The sequence below is a fragment of the Pteropus medius genome, unplaced genomic scaffold (genome assembly GCF_902729225.1).
Source record: "Pteropus medius unplaced genomic scaffold, Ma_sr-lr_union100, whole genome shotgun sequence".
Lineage (NCBI taxonomy): Eukaryota > Metazoa > Chordata > Mammalia > Chiroptera > Pteropodidae > Pteropus > Pteropus medius.
In genome coordinates this window covers 372730-385168 of record NW_024351732.1, presented here as the reverse complement: position 1 = coordinate 385168, position 12439 = coordinate 372730, and the positions used below count along the sequence as shown (strand labels likewise).

The 12439-nt window shown below is 34.5% G+C and overlaps 1 protein-coding gene across 13 annotated transcripts in view; it reads left to right on the top strand.

Moving 5' to 3' along the window:
- ZNF569 (zinc finger protein 569) overlaps nucleotides 1–12439 on the top strand; it is a 41267-nt gene that overhangs the window by 13582 nt on the left and 15246 nt on the right. For 4 of the 13 annotated variants that reach the window (XM_039846254.1, XM_039846257.1, XM_039846256.1 and 1 more), the window contains one exon: nucleotides 10186–10217. The exons of the other annotated variants lie outside the window; for them this stretch is intronic. The gene's annotated coding sequence lies outside the window, so the exon portion shown is untranslated. The remainder of the gene's footprint in view (nucleotides 1–10185; nucleotides 10218–12439) is intronic. 13 annotated transcript variants of the gene reach the window in all.

Sequence of the window (12439 nt, the reverse complement as noted above, 5' to 3'; positions counted from 1 at the left end):
AGAGATTAAAGTTGGGCTTCAATTTTGAATTTCATTGTTATAGGTAAAGCAAACCAGAGCAGAAATTCATTACATAATTTTCATTATACATAAGAATAACAATGAACATTTCTTAGCATAAGCAATCTTTTCATTTGTACCTAGATCAGTGAATATGTAATAGTATGACCCCTTGTAGTTGATAACCAAGCTTTTTTGATGGTCTGTTTTGATCAATGATAAAATGAAGAATATATGGCAAAATAGCCCAGCATTAGAACACAATGAAGATTATCAGAAAAAGGGATAAATTATATTATTGCATGTAATAAAATATAGCAGATTACTGCTACCCAAAGCAACATGGATAAATCTCACAAAAATGTGGAGTAAGGGAGCTGGAAATAAAAGAGTACATTCTATATGGTTCCATTTATATAAAGTTTGAAAACTTGTAAAACTTGTGATAGAAACCAGAACAGTGATTACCCTTGAAGACATATTTACCAGGAAGGGACATGAGGGAACCTTATGGAGTACGAAAAATATTCTGTTTTTTGATCTGCATGGTAGGTACACATATATAATTGTATAAAAATGTATCAGGTTGTACTCTTAAAATTAGTGCATTGTACCACATTATCCTATATATGTTTAACCTCATTAAAAAAAGAAAACTAGTATATCTTAATAAATAGATGGGATGTGAGTCTTCAAATGACTCTACATAATTATCTTTTTTCAGTGGGGATTTGTATAGACTGGGCCATAATCTAAAGTAAAAATTTCTGGTAAATTCTTATAATTCTATTTCACTAGAATGTTAACAGAGAGAATGTTTTATTTGGTTTACTGCTGTATCTCCAGCCTCTAGAACAATGCCTGATTTACATGGTTCTTGAGAATATTTGTGGTTTTAGTAAATTGAATCTACAGTTCCTTATTTCTTCTGTATTTTACTCTTAGAATATATGACATCTGCCTCATCTTCAAGGATAATTCCTTTTCCTCAGATTTCATCCTTTTTCTTCACACTTCCTTTGGAATCTTTCTCTTTCAGGTATACTCTGTACTCTTAGGTATTGAACATATCTCACTTTACTGCTTTTTCGCTCTCAGCTGAAAGCTTTGCTGTACTGAGATATACCTTTCTTTGACCACATGTCCCTCCCTATCTAGCAGCTTGTCCGTATCTAGTTTTTTCCGCTCACACTCAGTTAACTTTCAAAATGAACTCACTTGTGTAATGAGCAGAAGTAATAGGTCAAGAAATAGATTATCATAACACCCATTAGACTCCTGTACCTTTCCAAGTCATTACCCTGGGGTAACCGCTGTTTTTTTTTTTTAATTTTTTTTATTTTTTGTTGGTGAAGATGAAACCTTCATTTTATTTTATTTATTTGTTTTATATTTCCTAGAAAGTTACTGTAAAGAGTTTTATACATTTTTTATAATTTTTTCTTTTTTTTTTCTCTTTATTCCTTTTTTTCTCTTTTGCCCTGTTAACCTCCCCCCTACCCTTTGGTAACCACTAGTCCATTGTCCATATTCATGAGTCTCTGTTTGTCCTGTTCATTTGTTGCTTTTAGGAATATATCACACATATAAGTGATATGTGATTTTCAACTTTTTCTGTCTGGCTTACTTCGCTTAGCATGATTATCTCGAGGTCCATCCACGTTGTTGCAAATGGCAATATTGCATCTCTTCTTATGGCTGAGTAACATTCCATTGCATATATGTACCACAGCTTCTTTAGCCAATCATCTATTGTAGGACACTTAGGTTGCTTCCATGTCCTGGCTATTATGAATAATGCTGCTATGACAGTGTGGAAATATCTTTTCAGATATGGGTTTTCAAGTCTTTGGGGTAAATACCCAGCGGAGGGATTGCTGGATCATACAATAGAACAATTCTTAGTTTTTTGAGAAACTCCTATACTGTTTTCCATAGTGGCTATTACCAATTTGCTTGCAGTCCACTAGCAGTGTATGAGGGTTCCTTTTTCTCTTCATCCTCTCCAACATTTGTTATTACTTCTCCTGTTGATAACAGCTATTCTAACAGGTGTAAGATGGTATCTCATTGTGGTTTTGATTTGCATTTCCCTAATAGCTAGCGATTGTGAGCATCCTTTCGTATATTTGTATGTCCTCTAGGGAGAAGTGTCTGTTCAGGTCCTCTGCCCATTTTTTGATTGGATCACTTGGTGTTTTTGTTTGTTTTTAAGGTTTTTTTTTTTTTGGTGTTACTGAGTTGTATGAATTTTTTTTGTATGTTTTGGATATTAGGCCCCTATCAGAGGCATTGCTTGCAAATATATTTTCCCATTTGGATGGTTGTCTCTTTACCTTGTTGACGGTATCTTTTGCTGAGCAGAAGCTTTTTAGTCTGATGTAGTCCCATTCATTTATTTTTGCATTTACTTCCCTTGCCTTTGAGGTCAAATTCATAAAATCCTCTTTAAGTCTAAGGTCTTTCAATTTAATTCTTATGTTCTCTTCTATACAATTTATTGTTTTAGGTCTTATATTCAGGTCCTTATTCCATTTTGAGTTAATTTTGGCATGTGGTAATAGACAACAGTCTAGTTTCATTCTTTTGCAGGTGGCTTTTCAGTTTACTGAAGAGGCTTTCCTTTCTCCACTGTATATTTTTGGCATTTCTGTCAAAAATTATTTGCCCGTAAAGATATGGGTTTACTTTTGGACTCTCGATTCTGTTCCACTTGTCCATGTGTCTGTTGTTCTGCCAATACTATTTTGATTTCTGTCGCTTTGTAGTACAATTTGAAGTCGGGCAGAGTGATGCCTCTAGCCCTGTTTTTTTTTTTTTCCTCATGATGGCTTTGGCAATTCAGGATCTTTTGTGCTTCCATACAAATCTGATGATTTTTTGTTCCATTTCTTTAAAAAAATGCTGATGGGATTTTGTTGAGGATTACATTAAATGTGTATAATGCTTTGGGTAATATGGTCATTGTACTTATGTTGATTCTCACAGTCCCAGAACACGGAATATCTTTCCATTTCTTTGTATCTTCTTCAATTTCTTTTAATAGGGTCTTATAGCTTTCATTATATAGATCCTTCACATGTTTCATTAGATTTATTCCTAGGTATTTTATTCTTTTTGTTGCAATTGCAAAAGGAATTAATTTTTCTACTTCTTTTTCTTATACAGTAACATCATTGTTACTGTATAAGAACGCTATGGATTTTTGAGTATTGATATTGTATCCAGAAACTTTACTGTATTTGCTTATTTTTTCTAGTAGTGTTCTTGTGGAGTCTTTAGAGTTTTCTATATAGAGAATCATGTCATCCACAAATAGTGACAGTTCGACTTCTTCGTTTCCTATTTGGATGCCTTTTATATCTTTCTTTTGCCTGATTGCACTCGCTAGGACCTCCAATGTTATATTGAATAACAGTGGTGATAGTGGATAGCCTTGCCTTGTTCCTGATCTTAGAGGGAAGGTTTTTAGTTTTTCACCATTAAGTATAATGTTGGCTGAGGGCTTGTCATATATGGCCTTTATTCTGTTAAGGTACTTTCCTTCTATACCAATTTTGTTAAGTGTTTTGATCATAAATGGATGCTGTATCTTGTCGAAGGCTTTTTCTGCATGTTCTGATAGGATCATATGATTATTTTTTAATTTGTTTATGTGGTGTATCACATTAATTGATTTGCGTATGTTTAGAACCATCCCTGTGCCCCTGGGATGATGCCCACTTGATCTTGGTGTATAACCTTTTTAATATGTTGCTGTATTCTGTTCACTAGTATCTTATTTAGGATTTTAGCATCTGCGTTCATGAGAGATATTGGTCTGTAATTTTCTTTTTGTGTGTTGTCTTTACCGGGTTTTGGTAATCAGGGTAATATTGGCCTCATAAAATCAGTTAAGAAGTATTGCCTCCTCTGCGATTTTTTGGAAGAGTTTGAGGAGAGTATTAAATCTTCTTTGAATGTTTGGTAGAATTCACGGGTGAGGCCATCTGGTCCTGGTCTTTTACATATTGGTAGGTTTTTGATGATTGTTTCAATTTCCATACTGCTGATCGATCTATTTAGATATTCCAGATCTTCTTGATTCAGTTTATGGAGGCTGTATTTTTCTAAGTACTGTTCCATCTCTTCTAGGTTATTAAATTTGGTGTTACATATTTTTTCATAGTATTCTTGTATGATCCTTTGTATTTCTGTGACGTCTGTCATAATTTCCCCTTTCATCCCTGATTTTGTTTATTTTGTGTCCTTTCTCTTTTTTCTTTAGTGAGTCTAGCCAAGGATTTGTCAATTTTATTAACCTTCTCAAGGAATCAGCTCTTCGTTACATTTATTTTTTCTTTTTTTTTTCAATTTCATTTATTTCTGCTTTAATTTTGCTTATTTCTTTCTTTCTGCTGACTTTAAGCTTCATTTGTTCTTCCTTTTCTAGTTTTTAAAGATGAAGCGTTAGGTTGTTTATTTGGGCTCGTTCTTGTTTTTGGAGATAGGCCTGTAATGATATGAACTTTCCTCTTATGACTGCTTTTGCCGTGTCCTAAAAGATTTGATATGCTGTACTATCATCATTTGTTTCTATGTATCTCTTGATCTCTCTTTTGATTTTTCTCTGACCCAGTTATTCTTCAGTAGCATGTTGTTTAATCTTCTTGTATTTGTGGTTCTTCCTGATTTCTTTTTGCAGTTGATCTCTACTTTCAAAGCATTATGATCAGAGAATATGGTTGGTATGATTTCAACCCTCTTATATTTGTTGAGTCTATCTCTGCATCCCAGTATGTAGTCAATCCTTGAGAATGTTCCATGTGCACTAGAGAAAAATGTATAAGCAGCTATTTTGGAATAGAAGGCTTCGTAAATGTCAGTTATGTCCAGTTGGTCTAATATGTCATTTAAGGATATGATTTCCTGATTTTCCATTTGGATGATCTGTCCATATCAGACAATGGGGTATTTAGGTTCCTCACTAAGATAGTGTTTTGGTCTGTTTCTCCCTTTAGTTCTGTTAGTAATTGCTTTACAAAGTTCAGGGATCCCTGATTGGGAGCATAGATATTAATAAGTGTCATATATTCTTGGTGCATGATTCCCTTTATCATGCCTTAATAATGCCTTTTTTTTTCTTATAGATGTTTAATTGCGCTCACCACTCTCAGTCTCAGTCCCTGTCAGTGTTAGTGACAGTTTTGGTAGCGTTTGCTCAGATTTCCTTGGATGGTTGGTCTCTGAGGACATGGGGGAAGGGCCCTTCTTGGTTGGGGCTGGGGACTGCAGCTCAACCTCAGTTTAGCAACCACAGCAGATAAAAATCAACTGTTGTTTCTCTGCTGTCCGGCTTCTGTGCATTCTGCATTCTGCCCTGTGACTGGCCCCTGCCGCTGGCTGCGTGTAGCTCACAGCACTCGCTGCTCCTTCTCTCCTCCCCCTCCTCCTACAGAGAGCTCTGGCAGCTGCGAGAGGCAGCTTCTTTATTTCTCTCAGTCCACCGCCCAGCACCCAGGGTTCTGATGTGTGGTAGCTCTTATGCACAGATCTCACGCTCAGATATGCTGGTGTGCATCTTGGGTGTTGTTTGTTGAGTCTTAGATGTTCAGCTTATTGTTGTTTCAAGGGGAGAGATCTGGGGATGTCTCTCACTCTGCCATGTTTCTCCAAACTCTACTAAGGAGTTTTTTAGTTTGACAATTTGACTTTGGTTTCTTTGTAAAAAATTTTTTTTTGCTTTCTTGGGATATAACTTATATGTAATACTGTGTAAGTTTAAAGTACAACATGTTGATTTGATATACTTACATATGACAAAATGATTAACACCATGGTATTAGCTAACACTTCCATCCTTTCACATTATTACTATTAAATTTTTTTGTGGTGTAGAAACTTTCAAGTGCATAATATATTATTATTAACTGTACACACCATGCTGTATATTAGATCATCAGAAATTATTTACTTTATATCTGGAAGTTTGTACCCAATCATCAGTATCTCCCCATTTTCCCCAATCCCTAGCCCCTGGCCACTACTCTTCTACTCTCTTTTTATGAGTTTGACTTGTTCACTTTCCACATGTGAGATCACACAGTCTTTGTCTTTCTCTGTCTGACTTATTTCACTTAGCATATCGCCCTCAAGGTCAATTTACATTATCCCAAATGGCAACATTTCCTTCTATATCATGGCTGAATAATACTCTGTTGTGCTGTATACCACTATCTGTTCATCTGCAGACAGACACTTACTTCCAAATCTTGTTTATTATGAATAATGTTGCAATGAACATGGGCGGCAGAGATCTCTTTGGGATCCTGTTTTCATTTCCTTTGGATATATACCTAGAAGTGGGATTGCTAGATCATATGGTGGTTCTGTTTTTAATCTTTTTGAGGATACTTTATACTGTTTTTCTATGCCAGTTTACATTCACCAACAGTGCACAAAGGTTCCCTTTTTTCTACATCCTCATCAACAGTTATGTGTTGTCTTTTTGATGATAGCCATTCTAACAGGTGTGAGATTTCAGTGTGGTTTTGAGATAATCATCATTTATTTTTCTCATGACTAGTGATGTGAAACATGTTTTCATATACCTGTTGGCCATTTGTATGTCTTCTTTAGAAAAATGTCTATTCAGGTCCTCTGCCCATTTTTTAATCAGAATTTTTTTTCTTGCTATTGAGTTGTATGAGTTTTTATATATTTTGAATATTAACTCATCAGATTCATGATTTGCAAATAATTTATTTTATTGGTCACCTTTTCATTTGTTGATTGTTTCTTTTGCTATGAAGAAGCTTTTTAATGTGCTGTGGTGCTACTTATTTATTTTTGCTTTTGTTACTTATGCTTTTTGGTATCATATCCAAAAAGTCATTGCCAAGACCAACGTTAAGGAGCTTTTCTCCTCTGTTTTCTAGGGGTTTTATGGTTTTAAGGCTTATGTTTAAATCTTTAACCCATTTTGAGTTAATTTTAATGAGTAGTGTAAGCTAAGGTCTAATTTTATTCTTCTGCATGTGATTATCCACTTTTCCAGCACCATTTATTAAAGAGACTATCCTTTCCCCATTGAGTGTTCTTGACTCCTTGTCAAATATTAGTTAACTGTGTATGCATGGGTTTATTTTGGGGCTTTTAATTCTATTAATTGGTCCTTGTGTCTGTTTTTTTGCCAGTACCATACTGTTTTGACTACTGTAGCTTTGTGCTATAGTTTGAAATCAGGAAAGGTGATATTTCTAGCTTTGTTTTTGTTTTTTCAGGATTGCTTTGAATATTCAATATTCAGGGTCTTTTTTCATTCCATACAAATTTTAGGATTTTTTTTTTCTGTGAAAAATCCATTGGAATTTTGATAGGGATTATATTGAATCTGTAGATGACTTTGGGGAGTATGAACATTTTAACAATATTATTTTTTGTGATCCATGAACACAGGATATCTTTTCATTTGTGTCTTCTATTTCTTTCATCAGAGTGTTGTAGTTTTCATTGTACAGATCTTTTACTTGTTTAAATTTATTCTTAAATATTTTATTGTTTTTGATGCTATTGGGAATGGGATTGTTTTCTCTATTTCTTTTATAGATATTTTGTTGTTAGTATATATATGCAGTTGATTGCTCTGTGTTGATTTTGTATCCTGCAACCCTGTTGAATTTGTTGATTAGCTTTAACAGTTTTTTTGGTGGCATCTTTAGGATTGTTTCCATATAAGATCATACCATCTGGAAACAAAGACAGTTTTACTTCTTCCTTTCTGATTTGGATGCCTTTTATTTCTTTTTCTTGCTCTGGTTAGGACTTCCGGTTTTCTTGTTTCTGATCTTAGAGGTAAAGCTTTCAACATTGAGCATGATTTTAGTTGTGGGCTTATCATATATGTTGTTTATTATGTTAGGGTATATTACTTCTACAGACTCAATTTATTGAGAGTGTTTATCATGAAATGATGTTTTTTTCACAAACTTTTCCTGAGTCTGTTGAGATGAGCATATGATTTTATACTTCATTCTGATAATGTGGTGTAGCACATTTATTGATTTGCATATGTTGAACCATCTTTGCATCCAGGAATAGATCCCACTTGGTTGTGGTTTATGATCCTTTTAATGTTCTGTTGATTTGGTTTGCTAATCTTTTGTTGAGAATTACATCTATATTTTCATGATTTTTAGTTTTCTCTTCCTGTAGTGTCCTTATTTGGTTTTTGTATAAGGGTAATGCACCTCACTTTTTTGGAAGAGTTTGAGAAAGATTTGTGTCCATTCTTCTTTATATGTTCAGTGGAATTTACTAGAGAAACTTCCTGAGCTTTTCTTTGTTGGGAGATATTTGATTGGTGATTCAGTTTCCTTACTTGTTTATTGGTCTGTTCAAATTTTCTATTTTTTCAAGATTCATTATTGGTTGGTTGTATGTTTCTAGGAGATTATTCATTTCTTCTAGGTTATCCAATTCTTGGGCATATAATTGTTCATAGGAGTTTCTTATGATCCTTTGTATTTCTGTGGTATCAATTATAATGTCTCTTTTATTTCTGATTTTACTTATTTGTCTCTTCTAGCTAAAGGTTTGTCAATATTGTTTATCTTTCAAACACCAGCCTTTGTTTTTATTTATCTTTTCCAATATTTTTTTCTGGTCTGTATTTCATTTATTTCTGCTCTGGTCTTTGTTATTTTCTTCCTTCTGCTACCTTTGGACTCAGTTTGTTCATTTTTCTAGTTCCTTGAAGTGTGAAGTGTTGTTTATTTGAGATCTTTCTTTTTAATTAGTGTAGGCATTTATCACAACTTTCCTCTTAGTACTACTGCCTTTGCTGCATCTTAAAAGTTTGGTATGTTTTATTTCCATTTTTGTTTCTTTCAAGGTATATTTTAATTACCCTTTTGTTGTCTTCTTTGATCCATTAGCTGTTGGAGTATGTCGTTTAATTAAATGTTTAATCCACATCTTTGTGAATTTTCTACCTGTCCTATTTTTGGTTCCTAGTTTCATTCCACTGTGGTCAGAAAAGATACTTGGTATGACTTCAGTCTTCTTCAATTTACTAAAATTTGTTTTGTGATACATCAAGTGAACTTTCCTGGAGAATGTTCTGTGCATATTTGGAAGAATATGTATACTAGTGCTTTTAGGTGGAATATTCTTTATATATCTCTTAGGTTCATATGGTCTAAAGTATAGTTTAAAACTATATTTCAGTGTTTCTTTATTTGATTATCTATTTGTATGATCCGTTCATGGTTAAAAGAAAGATTGAAGTCCCCTACTATTATTGTGTCATTGTCTATTTACCCCTTCGGATCTATTTGTACTTGCTTATTTTTTAAGTACTCCAGTGTTGGGTGCATATATATTTATGATTGTTACATCTTCTTGATGAATTGACTACTTTATCATTTTATAATGACCTTCTTTGTCTCATGTTATAGTTTTTGCCTTAAAGTCTGTGTTGTCTGATATAAATGCCGTTACCCCTGCTCTTTTATTTTCCACTTGCATAGAATATCTTTTACCATCCCTTTGCTTTGAGACTATCTATATCCTTAGAGTTAAAGTGATTCTCTTGTAGAGAACATATAGTTGGGTCTTGTTTATTATCCATTGAGCCACTTTTTGACTTTTGATGGGAGAATTCAATCCAATTACATTTAGAGTAATTATTGATGAGTAAGGATTTAGACATGTCATTGTTTTCATTGTTTTCTGTTTTGTAGTTCCCTTGCTGCTTTCTTTATCGCTGCCTTTTTTTTTTTTTTTGTGAATGATTTTATGTAGTAGAATGCTCTGATTCCCTTTTCTTTGTATTTTGTGTTTCTGCTGTCGGTTTTGTTCTGTGGTTACCATAAAGCTTACCTAAAATATTTTATAGATGTGACATTCTATTTTACACCAGTAACAACTTAACTTTGATTACATATGAAAATTCTACCCTCTTACGCCCCTCTTTGATGTCTTTGATGTCACCAATTACCTCTTTTTATATTGATTCATTAAATTATTGTAGCCATAATTACTTTTAATACTCTTATCCTTTAACCTTTAAACTAGAGGTAAGTGCTTAATACACCACCATATTACAGTATTAGAGTCTTCTGAATTTGACTGTATAGTTACTTTTACCAGTGTGTGTATGTTTTTATGTATTTCATGTTACTAGTTAGCATCCTTTCATTTCAGCTTGAAGAACTCCTGTCAGCATTTCTTACAAGGTAGGTCTAGAGGTGATGAACTCCCTCATCTTTTGTTTGTTGGGAAAGTCTCTCTCTTTCATTTCTGAAGGACAGCTCTGGTGGATAGTGTATTTTTAGTTTGCCGTTTTTTGTTGTTGTTTTTTTATTTCAGTACTTTGAATATATATCTCACTCTCTCCTGGTCTGTAAGGTTTCTGCTAAAAAATCTACTGTTAGCCTAATAGGGATTCTCAATAAGTTACAAGCTTCTTTCTTCTGGCTGCTTTTAAGATTCTCTATTTGTCTTTGATTTTTGACAGTTATATTTTAATGTGTTTGGAGATTTCTTTTTAAAAATATTTATTTATTTATTTTTAATTTTTTCATGTCGCCACATATTTGACCTCTTTTACTGCATCTACCCCGTCCCCCCTACCCTCTGGTAACCACATATCTATGAATCTGTTTGTTTGTCCTGTTCATTTGTTGCTTTTAGGTTTATATCCCACATACAAGTGATATGTGGTTTTTAACTTTTTCTGTCTGCCTTATTTCGCTTAGCATGATTATCTCAAGGTCAGTCACCTTGAAGTTGTGACAAATGGCAGTGTTTTATCTCTTCTTATGGCTGAGTAATATTCCATTATATATATGTACCACAGCTTCTTTATCCAGACATCTATTGGAATCAACTTCAGTTGATTCCAAGTCCTGGCCACCGTGAATAATACTGCTATGAACATCAGCATGCAAATATCTTTTCAGATAATGAATTTTCAATTCTTTGGGGTAAATACCCAGCAGAAGGATTGCTGGATCATATGGTAGATCAATTCTTAGATTTTTGAGAAACCTCCATACTGTTTTTCATAGTGGCTGTACCAATTTGCAGTCCCACCAGCAGTGTATGTTGGAGAGGATTTCTTTAAATTGAATTTGTTTGGTAATCTCTGAGCTTCATGAACATAGTTATCAAAAAGTCTCCCCATTTGGGGGAAGTTATCAGGCAATGTTTATTTAAATAATCTTTGTGCCCCATTTCTCTCTCTTCTTACTCTGAGATTCTCTTAATATGAATATAGTTTCATTTGATGATGATATCCTATAATTCACATAGGCTTGTTCATTCTCTTCATTCTTTTTTCTCCTCTGACTGGATAATTCACAGTTCCTGTTTTCTAACTCAAGATTCTATCTTCTGCTTAATCCATTTTGCTGTTGATGGTCATTTTTCATTTCATTCATTGTATTCTTCAGCTCCATAATTTGTTCAGTTCTTTTTTTCCCCCTCTTTGTTGAACTTCTCATTTTGTTCGTGTATTTCTTTCCTGATATTGTTGAATTGTGTTTCTGTGTTTTCTTGTAGCTCTTTGAGTTTCTTTAAAACAATGACTTTGAATTCTTTATTTGGAAAATCACAGATATCCATGTTTTGGGGATCTTTCTTGAAGATTATTGTGATTATTTTGTGGTATCATTTCCTTGATTTTTCATGTTCCTTGAAGTTTTGCATTGAAACAGTCACCTTCTCCAGTTTTTACTAACTACTTTCAGAAAACAACTTTCGTCAGCCCTGCTAGAGATTCTGAGACTTTACAGAACTTCTCTGGATATACCCACTTCCCTCTTCTTGCTCCCTCTTGTGGCAGAATTCTTAAACTCATATTCTCTCTCTTGAGCCTACAACACACCAGGCAGAGTGCTCGCTGAGAGACTCACTTTTGTTTTCCCAAAGGCAGTGCTAAACTCACGTTTGTGGTCTTTCCCTGACCTGCAGATTCAGCCTGACTCTCTGTACATGCTCATTAGTCATCTGCCAAAGCTTGCCCTGACCACCACCATTGGGAGCATGCACAGGGATCCAAGTACAATGTGAGAGTGTGTGGCAGTGAGGCCTGCAGAGCTCTAGGTGTGCCCTTGTGGCAGTTGGGACTCTGGAGGCAAAGCATACCCAGAAGCTTATGGGCAGGCTTTTTGGGGAGTTTACAATGCAGTTAGTAGGATCATGTCCCTTAATGCCCTATGAGAGTCCTATGTTCCATTCTCCCAGACTTTTCCTTCCCCCTGTCATGCAGCTTAGAATTCAGTACTCTGGATGGGGCAAGATAGAAATGAGCTTCTCTGTCACTATCCTGTACAGTTAGAAAGCCAGGTGCTCATTCACACACTCTCACTTTTCTCTGTGGATGAGATCATGGACCAAGAGGGTCTCTCATGGCCTTAAGCTGTACTACCTTGAGGGAGAGGTACTACCTTTGATG